General features: G+C 42.2%; 1 protein-coding gene across 2 annotated transcripts in view; it reads left to right on the plus strand.

Annotated features, from left to right (window-relative positions):
• Positions 1-16,320, plus strand: part of CAMK1D (calcium/calmodulin dependent protein kinase ID) — a 329,871-nt gene that overhangs the window by 726 nt on the left and 312,825 nt on the right. The gene's annotated exons all lie outside the window — the stretch shown is intronic.

Raw genomic sequence — 16,320 nt, forward strand, 5'->3', positions numbered from 1 at the left:
TATAAACCCCTGGCTCCGTGGAGGATGACAGTACCAGCAGAGCGACCCGCACGGCGGTTGAGTGATGTCGCTGAAAGCCTAAACTGAATCCATAGCTGGGGGGTGACCGGCGCTGTCCCTGCAGGAGCTGGGTCCCGAGGGGCTGTCGGTGCAAACTTGCTGCGGAAGCTTATTGAATAGTGCAAAGATGTAAAAAGATGGCTGTTTCTGCCAAAATGCCATATGTGACCGTTCGGTACCTCATGCTGTTAAAGATCACTAATGCAAGGTCTGTTCGGTGACTGTTTAACCGTACGTGTCAGCCCAAAGTGTTTCGATTTGATGTAATTTAATAGTCTGGCAAGTTTTGCAATAACAGAGTGGATTAAATTAGGAGGAATTACATTGTACAGAAGCCATTGGGTGCCAGAGGGACCGTGGCCGCGCAAGGAAGGCAGAGCTGACCCGGGGATAGGTACGGCAATTATAAATGCACTAGTATTTAAAATCCTCAGTCGGTTCCTTTCCCGTCCCCGGCAGGAGCAGGCTGCAGCCGCAGAGAGCAGCCTGCTAATTGGGAGGTGTGTGCTCCAGGTTGTTTTCTATCAGAGGTGTCGAGTTATTTCTCTTCTCTTTAGCTGAAATGTGGCATGTCTGGACTCGGAGCCCCTGAAGAACCAGGTTGTTACCATGCAAGTTACTCCAGCCCCTGGGAGGCAAATGCCTTGGCAGTTTTCTGCTGCGGGCCCTTGCCCTTTGGAGCAGAAATGCCCCAGTTTTGTTTCTGTTGAAGTCAGTAGGCAGACTCCTCTCAACTTCGCTGGGAGGTATATCGAGCGCATGCAGAAAAAGAGCCTGGATCCTAAAGCATGCTTTGTTGCTGAATCCCTGCTTAGGCACCTGACTCCTTCTGAAATCGGGTTAGGTATCTGTGTACCTCGGATCTGGACCAGAGTCCTTTTCCTCCGTATCATGACTTAGCAATGCAAGAGTCTGGTTTTGGTCACTCCTGTACTGTTAAGCTGAATTGTGTTGGACACTGGCATGTGTAAGTAGAGAGAGGTAAGTTTATAGTCAGAGTAGTACATACGTGTCATGTAGAAGGCAGAGTAGATTTGCACCTTATAGACTAACTAAAGAAGATATATAGCACAAGCTTTGGTGGGCTAAAAGCACCTTGAACAAAAAAGCAGTCCTTTTCCTGCACTCTGCAGCACTGAGTAGCTGTGATTAAATAATCTATGATAAGAAAAGTACAAAGACCCAAATCAGGCAAGAAAGTGAAAGTTAACCTGATTTTCAAATATTTGGTGCTGAAATGTACTCACTTGTAAATGTGAAGTTGTCTTATGCAGTCTGCTAATGACTCAGTCTCTGAAAAATTTATTTTTCATTTTATACAAAAGCTTTTCAGTTCATTGTTAAGATGTGGAGGACTCAGGCTGCCTTTAATAAATTCAAAAGACATCTTAAGTTGGTCAATCATATAATAATTCAAGCTGGAAGGGATCCTCTAGTGCAGGGGTCAGGGACGTTTTTGGCCAGAGTCCCAAAAAACACCCGCAACTTAAGATGTTGGCATGCTGGGGCAGATGGCAGGGGAGCCGCGAGGCGCTTGATCCTTGTTCTCTGGCAGCACAGCGCCAGCCTCTTCCCTGCCATCCGCCCTGAGGCATGTGTGCCAAGCAAAATGCCTTCGCATGCTACACTCTGGCACCTGTGCCAGGGGTTCCCTACCCCTGCTCTCGTGGATTACCTAGTCCTCCCTTTCTCCTCCCCACCCTCCCACATTATGGCATGAATTAACGACTTGGATATCCCCAGAAAATTATATCCAGTCATTTATTAAGGTGGAGGTGATATAGAATTGAGAATACCGTTTTGTAACACAGGACTGGTTGCACAAGAAGATCTCTCCTGTTAGACTGCTGAAGTCTTGGCATTTGCCTTCATTGAACTTTGCTTTATAAAAGGCCGGGCAGTATGGTGGTTCACAGTCAAATTTGCTCAGAGAGGACGTGTTAACCAAATCCTCGTACAGTTTTCTTTGAGGAGTCAGCTGCAGTAGGGAATTTGACAACTTTGCTGAAGTTGTCTTTGACAACTTTGCTGAAGTTTCCCCCCTCCATGCTGGCAACAGCATGGAACCGGCTGTGATTTGGGGGTGCCTTGAGAGCCTTTCCAGGGTGCTGCAGGGTGCTGCACAATGGAAGCACTGTTAGGTGTGCAAACTTGATTTGCATGATAAGCCCAGAGATTTCAAACAGGAATTCATAGTGTTAAAAACATTCTGCTCTGTTGGGGTCTTTCTGAGTTCTTTGCAACACAAGAATTGCATTATTTTTCTGTAGTCAAATAACGAGTGAAACCTAAGAACTGACATCTTCTGAGGGGTGCCTTGAATCTGACAAGGGTGCCTTGAGTCTAAAAAAGGTTGAGAACCACTGAACTCGATTCAGAACCAGTCCTTTGCAACTTCACACTAGGTTTGGGAATATAAGGAAGAGGCTTTTACTCAGCAGCACCCATCTGGGTAAATCTTACTTTCTTTGTGATCCTGAGATGAGGGAGAAACGAACATGAGAGAGACCAATGAGAGAGGCAGAGAGAGCAGAGTTGGTAGGAGGAGAGGGGGTACAAATAGAGAATTGAAAAGGAGAAGGAGATAGAAATAGAGAAGAAGGAGGCAGGAATGAGAGATCAAAGCAGAAATTACACCTAAAGGAGAAGTAAGTGGATGAAGACATGTGATGCAGACTGCCTTTTGGGCAGGGAGGAGGGGGGAAATATGCATGGTGTCCAGCAGACCGAAGTCATAAGAACATATGAGATGCCATACTGGGTTAGACCCCAGGTCCACCTAGCACAGTATTCTGTATCTCAGTGGCACAGAGTCGATTATAGGGGAAAGAGTATTTATGCAGGGCCTTTCCAGACTGACCTGTCTCCTTCCTCTCTTCTCTTACAGCTTACAGCATTGAGAGGCTTAGGAAATCTGATTTTGGAGGTTACAGGCCTACTGTCCTGCTAAGTGTATGAGTCTGCCTAATCCTCTTTTGAACCAAAGTGAATTATCAGCTACTACAACCTCCTGTGGCAATGAGTTCCACAAGTGAATGACACGTGTGAAAAAAATCCTCTTGTTTTAAACATGCTCCCTAATAATATCATTGTTTGTTCCCTACTTCTAGTATTGTGAGAGATGGTAAATAGTAAATTGCTATTTCCTTTCTTCACCCTATTCATTACTTTATAGACCTATATTATACCCCACTCAGTCATCTTATCTCTGAGCTGAAAAGTCCTAGCCATAGTGTCTCCTCGTAGGGATGCAAATTAGCATGGGTTTATTAAAATCAGGGCAATTATAAACAGGGCAACAGAAGATCTGGCTTGTGATTTGAAGGTTTTCCAAAATTTAAATTCACCTGAATTAACATACTTGCTTGGACAGGTAGAGAACTGTCTTGATTTGCCTTTGGGTGATTTGATGTTTTGAAACAACATTGTTAAAATATAGTTGCTCATCTCAATGCTATTTTCTGAAAATAAAGTCAGGGTAGTATCATTTTTCAGCTGAGAAAGTGACATTCTAAGAGCTAATGAGAAGCAGAATGTCATCTACCTATCCAGGAGGAAAAGGGGAGAAAGCCTTAGATCAGTTGATCAGATTAATCCAAAGAATCTGCATTTCTAAAACACCTTTTAGTGTAGCATCCTGACTCCATCTATGTCATAGTTACAACCAAATTGAGGGCTATAGTTTTCCTTACTTAGCAGGGATTAAACTCTGTCATATTCATATTATGAGAGTATTGTTTTCATTGGGGGAAGGTTGGGAATGAAGAATAATTTCCCTAACATTTCCCTAATCCACTAGTCAAACCCTTACTTTCTTCCTGTCAGATTATGATGGTAAGAAAGTTAGGGCCTGGGTCGCACAGGCAAAGCAAAACAATGTTGTAATAACACAATGGTGCGTGGCCACAAAGGAATCGTAACTCTGTCCCAACACTGCGGTAAAGTGTAACACATAGGGAACCCAGAAGTGACTGCATTTGTCTCAGGAGTCAAATCATGGCCTTTCTCTTCAAGTCCCCTATATGCTATGTCTCTCCTTTTCCATACTCCTACGATCACATGGCTCCTCCTACCCCAGTCTTTGTTGGTTTTTGGATAATGATACTGAGCACGTAACAGGATGCAAGAAAACCCAACCTGTAAACTGCAGTTCTGACTGAATTTCCTCTGGCCATCAGAAGGAAATCCCCACATCTTGAGCAATGCTGGAGGTCTTCTGTAAGCTACCATCTGCAGACTGCTGGCCCACCCACACGTGTTCACACTTTGTCCCACATTTCACTCAAGAACTGTCATGCTCATACACATCTTCTTGCATTTCTTCTCTCCTTTGCACACGTACAAGCACGGTTGCAAACTGTCACCTGCTAACCGAGGTCTGTCTTTGCAACATGCATGCCTTCACTCATGTTGTCTTTCACGTACACTCGCGCACCTACATATCATACACTATTGTTAAGGGGTGACTGGATGGATCACATGTTGTGCAACTCATTGAGGCAGGCAGACACCGGCCTCCTATTCCACCCAGTGCAGAAAAGACACCCCAACATATGTGCTAGTGCAAAGGATGGGGCTGGTGAATGCTACTACATACAAATGATTTGGTTCAAGTGGTGCATGGTCCTGACCAGAAGTCGTTCACTCATCTTTGGTTCTGATCACCTGTTGAACAGGAATTAAAACGTCTGCATTTTCTCCCATAAAAGGAGTCTTGAAACACAATCCCTTTAATTGTGGATGCCATATAAATTACAAAATAGCTTTTGTCTCTTGCTGTATTTTAGGTATATGAAACTTCAGTAATTTCTCAGATCTTGCAGGAAAAAAATATTTGCGCTACCCCTCCATTTTTATTCCACAAAAGACTGAAACACTGTTTTAGTTTCACAATGCTGCTGCTGACATGCACAGCGCTGACAAGTGATTTGTGGTCCCGTTTGTTGACAGTCCTGTGGAGCTAGATGCAGAACATGTTGGATTTCATCATAATTATTTTGCTTAGTTTGGTACTTTCTCTACATAATTGTATTCAGAGGATGCTCCTATGCAGCAGGCATAAAATAGCAGTATGGTTACAATATTTCACAGTGGATCCAAAGGTGTGAGTTTGAGCTTTTTTCTGGACTTGAGCCAGCGGCTGCCTCCTGTTGACCCAGCAGTGAGTGCCGACTGGTCAGCAGGCTGGGAAGTCAGAGTCAGCTAAACGTGATTCTGGTCATACTGTTTCCTTGAGTGCTGTGGTCTACAAACCCTGGTATGCTTGAACCATACCAGCCTGATAAGCCACCTACCCTAAGATAGGTGGCTGATAAGCTAGGACCTCAAGCTAGGACCTCACACCTAGATAACAAGATGTAAGTATTTCCTGGGGAGAAACCTCTGGACTTGAAAGATGTCTTTAATTTATTAGAGAAAAGGAATAATAAGAACCGTTAGCTTGAATTTAAAGCAGGAAAAATTCAAATTAGAAATAAGGCGGAAAAGCAGTGAGAGTGACTAACCACTGGAACAAATGCCTAATGCAAATGATGGATTTTCCATCTGGTGATATCCTCAAATCAAAACTGGATGCCTCTTTTTCCGTATGCAATTGTAAGGCACCACAAAATGGTAAACTAGTCCTAAAAACATTCTACATATAATATCTTCATATAGCATAGAACATTTTTATGGTTGGTTTGCAAGGCTCCTTAAATTGAACCCATGGTATGTCTGGTCCTGGGGCTGATTGTTGGCTCTTGCCCCAGATCACACTGGGGCTAGGTCAAGACTCCTGTGCACTCCTGGGACTGGAGTCAATAATTGGCTGATTGCTAACTCCAGCTCCAGACTTGCAGGCGCTGGGGGAGCCTGGGCTCTGATCCTGGGTTTCCGCTGCACTGGCAAGTAGAGAGGGCATTATTGGGATCTGATCCTGGAACCCAGAATTGCCTCTCCTGCCATTCATGTGGCATCTTTAAATGAATGTATGTCAGGAGCTTAGGACTTATAACTCTAGGAATCATTGTGCCACTGGAGCACACAAACATGGGAATATTTTGTGGTGTTAGCAGTCTATGGCATCCAACTATCTTTGGCTTCCCTGGGAGGAGAATTCATAGCTGATGTCCAACAGTTAACATTTCTCTACATTTTGTGAAGAAACAGATTTTACTGAGCTGAGTTAACATATGGCAGCCAATAAGGAGGATACACTTGTTTTAAAATCAAATCATGTTGATTGCTATCTTACAGCATACCCGGTAATTTAAGAGGCAGTGTTCTTGTAGGGTTTTAGTTATTTTTATTAGATTTATTTATATATTTAGATATATCAAGGCCCAGGGCAGTATATAGTAGAAGACAAAATAAACTTATAAAATATTGAGCAATTATTAGTTCCTACCATTTTCAAAATAAATCACAGAAGCTCAGAAGATAGATTATTTGGTTTAATTCTGATAATCATAGAAAATAACAGCTTTAAAAGCGTGGTTAGAATTGAAGTAGGGGAGAGAGGGCCAAACTGATCAGAATTAAAGGCTGGTACTAACTGAATCAACTTTTACTATTCGGTAGTGGAGAGGAAGAACCCTTCCCAGTTGTCTAGTGATGCCTAGCATTGCTTTCCAGGCTGGGTGGTTTGTGAGATACCAGGCTTAAGCTGATCGTTGGTCTGCCTTTCTAGGCAGAAACGCAGGTGGGCTACTGAACAGTCAGGTTGCTCTCCCCCTCATAATTTTTTAGAGCAGATCTGAAAGTATTCTAGACTCAAAGACCGTGGAGCTTAAATGTTTTCCAGTTAATTTCAAAAATGTTATTTTCCACTATTTCTCTTTCGTTTCCTTCCCATCTACCACCACCAGCCCCTTGGTTTACTTCCATGGTCACTATGTTTTGAGTGCTTATGTGGCCTCCATCAAGATAGTACCTGAGTGCTTCAGAGCCATTAATGTATTAATTGTATTTTTAACCCTGAGTTTGTACAACAAAACACCATGTCATGGTATGTGACAGGTGCTCCTGGGTACTGCTGTAATACAAATAAATATCAGTAACAATTCATCAGTTCAGTTTGGAGCAATTCACTTTTGCCCTGCTCTTTGCACATGCTGTTATTTGCCAGAGCGCACAGCTACATATGACTACACAAGGTACCGCGTAACAATGGATGAAGCGCAGTGAGACTGGGTTGCCTAAGGTAACACAAGAAGTCTGTAGAAGCATATGGGACTCAACCCAAGTCCCGCATGAGTACTTTAACTGCACGTCCATCTATCCTATTTCAGTCTCAGTGCTGCAAGTGCTGGATCATTCTTCTCTGCAGCCTGTCATCTGGAGCAGCTGCTTTGCCTGCTTCCCCTTCCATCTTTTTCAAATATCCGCTGGAAGTACATTTTTCTTGAAAATATGTTTTTCTCTCCTGTTTTTGCCTCTCTTTCTCTCTACCTCTGCTACTGACCTTGTTTACTTTTGTTATAGCCCAAGTGATGCATTTACATGGCAGCTACTATCGTATATACAGAACCTGGGTCTGAGTGTTTCATTCTGTAAAGCACTGCAGGATACATTTTATACTGAATAAAATGTCATTGTTTTGGTTTGTTTGACAATTAATGAGTGCTTATAATAAGGTTCTCAATTTATTGCCAGTAATGGCATTCACTTAACTGGTGAGTCACAGTTTATAATCATGATTACTTAATAGGACCTAATTTTCCAGTCATTTAGGGTAGTATGAAAACAAGTTTGAACTGTAAAGGTATTATTAGTAAACAGGTTAATGAATCAAATGAGTGATGAAGGTGTTCCTAAGGCAGGGATCTGTCACTTTATTAGCCTGTAAACTTCCTTGCTTATCCATGGTACTCTGAAAATAATAATTTCTTAACATATTTGTTTGCTTGGCCTACATGTGAAAGGCAAATCAAATAGCCCAACAGTAAAAATCTTCATAATAGGAATCACTCTGACCCATAGCATTTTTCCATCCGGTCTTATCACTGGTATATGTTGTGCTGCCTATTTTGGCAATTTCTGTAATTGTCTCTACGTGTTGTGTCAGTCTTTTAAAAAAAAATTTATGAACACCAGAAATAACAGATTGTTAACAAACTTTACAAAGCCATTTTCTGGTATTTTCATATTAAGATCTTCATATTGTGTTTTATGCCAGAATTACTCACCAAACAGCTTGCATAGGTTAAATTCAATTAATATGTATTTTTGTTAGCAGAATGTCTTGGTTTAATTGAAAAGCTAATTTTAACACTGGCTATAATCAAACAAAACTTTTGAGATGGAGACCCATATAGATTTCATCTGAATGTAAAACATCTGAAAACAGATCTCCAGCTTTTTTCTGTTACAATATGTCAGTGATTTCTCTTGCACTTTTCCAGGGTAGTTTCACATGTCATAAATAGAAACAACAACTATAGGTGAACAGGCCAAGCTAGGTGGGAGAAGAAACCAAAAATACCCTTTTTTGGGGAGTGGGGAAAGAATGGCTCAGGATGAGTATCTCCGTGTCTCAGAGGTGGGCTAAAGGAAGGGGAATAATATGGACTTAAATTAGGTTTACACAAAGAACCCATTTTAATTTTCACATACCTTTCAATTTTAAAACAGAGTATCAGTATATTTACCATTTCTACAAAGAATAAAAGAGAGAGACTCTTTATAACAATGCAAACAAATGTGAGAATTTGACCGAAGAAGCAATCTCTCACTATGGCCTTGAGAATGCATCGATGGCTTTTGTCCTTTAGCATTGTACTCCTCGCTCTGCTCTTGATACGCTCTTTCTCTGACTTAAGGCAGGTCACTTGGATTTTAAAGCAGAGTGCCTAAAATTAGGGACCTAAATCAAATAGCCTGATTTCATAGGATCCCACAAAAACGCATCTGAAGTTAATAGGGTGCCCAGTGCCTCTGGAAAAATCAAGCTTATAAGTTTTGAAACCTGAATTTACCCTTTTAGGCCTTTCAAGCTCCACATTTCTGCAGAATCTGAAAGGGCTTGATCCTGGATCACTGTAGTCAGTGGGAGTTGCGACAGTGGTTTCTATAGGAGTAGTGTCAGGCCTGAGCTTTCGACTGTTGTGAGACGGTATTAGGATGTGCAAATGTAAATCACATCTTAAAACTCTGTGTTCTGTAAGTGCCAGGCATTGTTGTTAAAATTGATAGAAACATTTGGTTACATAATTATATTTGAAGAGCGCATCACATTAAAAACACCTGTCCACCCACTCTGATCTGCAGCTGAAAAGTGTTTCCATTTATGACATTGGTTATGTAATTGGTTTTACACAAGGCTGTGGTTTTGATGGTCAGCTGGTAGTAGAAAATGGTACAGCACAGTGATCTGCACTTACAAATTGCCTTGGTCCTGTTGATTTTTTTGCAACTAGCAAGGTCAGAATATGTTGCACAAATATGGCTTCAGTCTTGGGAACATGTGAAGGTTATGCCATCCTCATTAGTTCCATTATAGTAGCACCTGGAGGCCCATGCTGTGATCTAGTCTAGAGTAAGGGTAAGTCCCTACCCAGAAGAATTTACATTCTAATGAATAAATAGTGGGTTGGAAACTGTTACACGGCTTTGTCAAAGGTCAAATAACTGATCAGTGGCAGACCTGGGGACTGAACCCTGAGCTCTAGTTTAGCACTCAGTGGGGTGGATGGTGCTGCACTTCTCCTCATCAGTGGCTTCTTACAAGCATATTTATGTCATACTAGTGTCTAACTGGTGTCATGTTTGCTGGATTTGCTAGCTCATTACGTTTTTGTAATTTAACTTTTTCACACTGGTGGTTGAGTTGTCCATCCCCTAACCTAGGAGAAAATAGACTGGGATTTTGTTTGGTCTCTGTCTTTTAACTTTTCAAGATTGGGTGACACTACTAGGAGGTCAAGAGAGTCATAAACAGCTGGCGCCAGGTCAGACCATCACTGGAAATGCATCTTTTTGTTCCTTCCACAAAGGTGCAGTTCTCTGACTGATGTTGAATACCTCTGGATATCTTGGCTCTAGCCAACTATTGCTTAACTTTCAACATTTCATTCCCATACGAGCTCCTAGAAAAGCCAACCTAAAGGCAACCAAAAGGCAGCTTAAAGCCAGCTATAGGCTCTAACTGAAGCTAATATTCTAAATCTGCACAATCTGGATTTAGGCCAGGATGTAAACTGCTTTAGTGGCACTAATAGATGATCTTATATAATGCAGAAAGAAAAAAGATATCCTCTCATTCTCCCGGACCTCTGTGCAGCATTTGATACTGCTGACCATTGGAGAAAGCAGGCAGGCCTTGAAGGTAAAAGTAGCTTGAGTTTTTTCTGACCACCAGAGCCAGGCTCTTCATTTGTGAGTCTCACAAGGATCTCTTGTCTCTTTAACACCAGTGTGTAGTCACTAGGCCCGTCGGTAGATGAAAAAGATTTGAGTAGAATGATGCAGATGATATACTGTTGTCCTGATCCATCACCTATCACCACGCAACTACCAAGAAGATGGGCCAGTGCTTGGATGAGCCAAGCACTGGGGTCAAAACCAGGGAGCTGAAGCTGAATTTATTTCTGGTGGGCAGAAGAAAACTTTTTTAAAAATAAAGTTTGCAGCCACAGTGCAACTTCCTTGACTGAGGGTACATTTTAGCAGTATGCTTGGAGTCCTTGTTGATGCGAAGGTGTCACATAGTGGTGTGGTTTTTTAGTCCTTAGGCACACATTACACTGTTCACAGAAACCACGGTATTTACAGAAGCACACAGGTGGGTTAGTGCTTAACTGCCACTGGAAGTTAAAGGCAGTTGCCAGCAAATGCATTCAGGCAGTGTTGTAAACTGCCAGGCACAGTGAAATGCATGTCAGAGGACTGGTAGTGCTCTTTTCCCACCTGGGGCATCAAATACTTCTTCTCTTTCTGTGTTGTTCAGTGGTTGCAACGGGACTGGGAGCCAGGCTCTCGTGTTCTGATCCCGACTCTGCCCTGTGCGACCTGAGAACTTTGTGTTCTTTGTGTTATAGTGATACTTTCTTTCCTCCCTCCCAAGGAAAGAAAAATGGAGTAACTAATTAATGTTTGGAAAGTCTTCTGAGATCTGTGGACAGAAGAAGCTGTGTGTGGTATTAATATTTATTATGTAATTCATATTTCTATGGTCACTTTGTTAAACTGGACAAATTCAAGTAAAGACTTTGAAGTTACAGCCATCTATTCCAGGGTTCAATTTAGCTAACTGTCCTTAAAGGTGGCTCAAAACCAAAAAGGAGGATATGAATGTCTCAGACATTGGGAACATTTGCCTCTGGATCCAAAGGTTGCAATGCAGTCCAAATTCTACTTATATTTTTGTTATATGCATCATCTTGGTGGCTACATTTTGTGATGTGTATCTTTCCATCTGGCAGGGGAAAAATAGAAAAGTCTTTACTAAAACTTTTTATTCTGGGAAATGAGTTTAACTACAGTCTGCATAGCCATGGGGCAGTGGGAGGGTGAAAAAGAAATGATACCATGTAGTTCATCTTTTTTCTTCCTCATCTCTGCAGTTGTTCTTTGCTGGCAATTCTACAAGTGCTGCCAAGACTTTTAATATGTCTGGGCTTCCAAATTGATGAGTTGGTGAACAGGATTACATAATATCGTTGCCTGCAATAGGAGGGGATAGACCTAAGAGATCTTTTAACCAGTCCTGTATTTCTGTGTCTGGGGGAGAACAGCATGCAAGTGAGGCAAGTCTAGTGGATGCAGACCACATTCACTACAGTTAAAACTCACCAGTTAAAGAAAACCAGAGAGTAGAAAACAGGGAAGTGCCTAGAATGAGCCAGACAAGGTTCTTTGGTTAAATCCGATATCTTTTATAAGACCAAGTCAAAGATATCGGATTTACCCAAAGAACCTTGTCTGCCTGTGTCCTTAGACCGGGGTGGGCAAAACGCGGCCCGGGGGCTGGATGTGGCCTGCCAGGCCATTCTATACAGCCCATGGGGCCCCTAAAATATTTAGAAAATTAGTATTAATTTGCCCTGGGCTGCTTGTCATGCGGCCCTTGATGGCTTGCCGAAACTCTACCCAAAATAATTGCCCGCCCCTGCCTTAGACCAACACGGCTACAACCCACACCCCTGACAGACTGAGCCAGGTTCTCTGCTTTCTTTTTGCCTTTCCTCTGATCTCATTGTGAGTACTGATGCTCAGTCATCTGGAAATTTTCTTGTAATGTGCAACAAATTGTAGAGGGAGGATGCCAGCTTTACATAAAATTGAATTAAGGAGCCACGGAGTGGCCCCTTGTTCATACAAATAGCTTGAAAATCAAACGTAAGTGGAAGGTGAGTACAGTAAGGGCAAAAGAGAGCATGTTGTCTCTCCTTTCTGGATCATCCCTCTGTTGCCATCACTTCTGCCAGACAAATATTTTCTGGCAGACGCCCAAGTTCCTTATGGTTCACTTAGCAGGGTGTGGTAGTCAGTTTTACATCGTTTGATGGACACACACAGCTTGGAAGGATACATGGCTTTTCCTTTGAGTCAGTTAAGTCATATATTTCTCAGGGATTTGTTGCATGTTACTCTTGGAACATTTTATTTAGATTGGAGTAGGCATTACTGCAAGTTGCAAAGTTTTCTGAGCAGTTGCATGGTAATGTTAATTTAGTTATTACCATCTATCTAAGTGTTGGAGCCCTTGAAGACTGATGTGCTGCCATGTACTGCAGGGGCTGAGAGTAGCAAATAGCTGTTTGATGCTACACCCAAGTCTCCTGATCACATTATCTCCATGGAGCAGCAAGACTTTAGCTCAACATGGGTTAGGTAATATGATCTGGAGCTACTCCTTGCTGTGCTATGCTAGGATGGCACTTAGTGCGTGTTTACTGCTTGAATGCTTCAAGAACAAGCCTCATGAATGGTATACTTAGGGCCTAACTCAGCCATCTGCTGCTTGCAAACTGGTCCTTGGACCCCTGTGGAGACATAGCTAGGGCTCCACATGGACATTAGGATTCAACCACAGATCAGGTTGTTGAATTGATGCATCACTGACCTGTTGGCTTCTGTGGTGTATCGAAGAGTTTCTGTGCATGGGGTACAGCAGCAGCTGGCGTGGTGGTTGCCATTCCTGCACCTTCTCAAAATTGACTCCCAGGGCCAGTGCCCCACTTGCCCACCCCTAGTTCTGCTACTTGTGAGGCTCCCTTATGAGCCAGGCAACAGCAGCTCTGTTGTATGGGAGCCAGGATTGCAGCAGAACCATGTGGTCACAATTAGCACATCTACAAGTGAGTTAAGGCACTTTAGTTATTCAAACCTAAATTTGATACCTGCATTTGCAGATATCAGATTTAGGCATGGATAGCCTAAAATCATCATTTTTTTTAAGGCCTAGTAAGGGTGCACATGTGTAGAACCATGCCCTTAATGGGGCTTAAAAATAGCTAATGCGCCTTAAATTGGCACATATAGACGTACCCAATCTGGAGAGCACCATGCGGCTCTTCAGTGTAAAAACCACTGTATAGATGTAAACTCCATGTATGCCATATTAGTTTTCTCCACACAGTTTTCTAATTTGTAGTATCGTACACTACCTATCTGCACTGGTGAGAGTGTCAAAAAAGGTCTTCCAGGTATTTTCATATTAGCTCCAAGAACTTGGAAGAAGAGAGGGTATAAATAATGGAAATGCCATTTAAGGTATGGTTTTGGTTTTGGAAAGTGTCAGTACAGCCCCTTACACCAGAAATACTGTGTTGGCTCAGCCTGCCTTTTGAGATGGATCTGTCGACTGTAGCAGTATAAAGAAAAGGTTTCCTTTCCATCTTGCAGAACCAAGATGTCCGCAGATTACTGAACTAGTTGGTTTTTCTGCCTCATGCATCATTCAGATAATCCTTTGCCTTGGTATGTTCTGCATGCGGGATCTATATTGTTGGGGAGGATATCTGAGCCAGCACACAAGTGGGCACACAGGCCAGGTTGAGCTGGTGTCAGGGGTTACTGCACTCATCTGAAAAGGTAAAAATGGAACCTGTCATAGTTTCTTAATGAGAAACGTGAGAACAAGGATTAAAAAAATCTGCCATGTCTCTGTCATGGTTTCTTAAACAATTATGCAGTTTGTTTAATGTTCTGACAAGATAACTGGCAAAATTGTGCACAGAGCAGATTATATAAATATGCATTGTGTTTTCAGTCAGCGTTACTGTCATAAAACCTTATGATTTTTATCATTGTAATCCCAATCCAGTCATTTGCTTTCAGCAGCATGCTCGGATGAAATCCTACAAGGCCAATAACAATATTGTAGTCTATATCATTTGTCATTTATCCATTTCTGGTATAGTGGTACTAAAGTCTGGTCTTCAGTGACAATGAATAATGTATTGCTTTAATATAGAATATAGCCATGTGTTTTGCTCATCTCTCAAACTGGAATATTCCAAAGGGTTTAAGGCAATCTGGACCTCAACTCTTGTTGACATCTAGTCTGAATTTCTTGTGATGTTTTATTTATTCAGCAGCAGCCATGTTGGAGCCAGTAGAAGAAAGGTTAGAAAGACATAATTTAAGGGAACAAAAAAGAGAGCAAGCCAAAGCAAAGTTTTGAGAGCTGCACAGAGGAGGTGGTTTAGTGTAAACGAAGCTTTTCGTTCTACTGCACTTAATTCTGGTTGAGCCTGGATGGTTCAGTTATGGCTTACAGACCTTATTAGGTGTACACTGGCAAAAGCCATTTATCACCTATAATGGCCATTTGATCCTGTGCAGAATAAAGCTGGTGCTCGCAGCCCTGTTCCTAGTGACAAGCAGGCACATTATGTATAAATAAATAAATAAATGAATAACCTACAGAAGCTGTTAGACTTAGCACTGATAAGCATCCACGTTGGCCTTCTTAACAGCAAGACCAAGCGTGATTAGTCATGGATGTTCAGCTGCTCTCCGAGTGCTGGTCAAACTTCGGCATATTGGTAGAGCAGTGTTGGGGAAGCTAGTCTGTGATGATGCACAGTTTTTAGGGATGCCAGCGTGGCACTTTTTATCATCTTTAAAATGTTTAGAGAGGAGAAAAGCACTCTGAATTCTGTGAGATCAGTATTGTATGCTGCTGTTAAATGGCAATTCCATGGCAACCCATTTGCTTCAGGTCACCTGAGCCTCAAATATGTATTAATTGGTCTCATTCTTTTTCCATTCTCTTCCCTAAATGATTCCCCATTTGTTGAATGTGCTTAGCTGTTAGGCTAAAAAAAAATCCCCTCTTCTGCCTTCTTGTACCTCATGCTGGTCTTTGCATCTTCCATACAGGAGGATCAGCTGAGGCACATGAGAGCAGGGTTTCTTTTGCTCACCTTACAAAGAAGATGGGAGTCTTCCTTTGGTGCATTTGCATCTTACCTGGCCTATAGGAGCCATAAACATGCTTGATTACACAGCTCACTGTGCCTCAACTTTGCATGTCACGGGGCACATCTACACGAGAAGGCACAGTGCAGTAGCAACGAGTTACTGTGCCGTAGCTTGTTGCTACCATGCAGTAGCATTGCTGGCACTAATTGTGTGGCGACAGAAGTGCACAGTAGCATTGGGCAAAACACTCGTGCATCAGCGGTACTGCGCAGTAACGGCTGTGCAGTGGGCAGCTCATGTCGACGCACCCACAGGTTTTCAAACTGGAGGTTGCAGACAGGTTTTAGAGAGTTGTGACCACTTTTCCTTTCTTTGGTCATGTCTCCTCTGCAGACATGCAGCATAATGTAGAGATACCTGTTTTAATTTTAAAGCTCAGGTCCCAGAAACACTCTAGCTGAGTCTGGTAATTTCTGCAGCTGAGAAGGGTATATCTATACCCTTTATAGCTACATGAGAAGAGTGCTAAAATTTTTCTTTCTATTGCAATTTTAAAGACACAACATAGAAAAGCTGAGAACCAGTGAATTATGCTCAGTGGCCCTCTCCCTTTCATCCTATCTGACTCCCCTTAATGTAGTTTCTGAGCAAGGGGCTGCAAATCCTGCCCAATCTGACTCTATGCCTGAAATCAAGGCTTTCTACCCATGTTAGGCATGACACATTGCCTTCCATGATCTGTGTCCAAATTCAGCTTACCATCCTGTTTTATCCTATGACTGTTGAAGGATATGAATACATGCAATATCTCCTTTACTATTGATGTCCCTGCTGCCTTCTTGGCTTTAGCTTGTGGTTTGTTGGCTAACAGTCTCTTATTAATGGCTTTATTAAGGAACAGATGTACAG

This window comes from Crocodylus siamensis, chromosome 4, assembly GCF_052110815.1.
Source record: "Crocodylus siamensis isolate JL-2025a chromosome 4, ASM5211081v1, whole genome shotgun sequence".
Lineage (NCBI taxonomy): Eukaryota > Metazoa > Chordata > Crocodylia > Crocodylidae > Crocodylus > Crocodylus siamensis.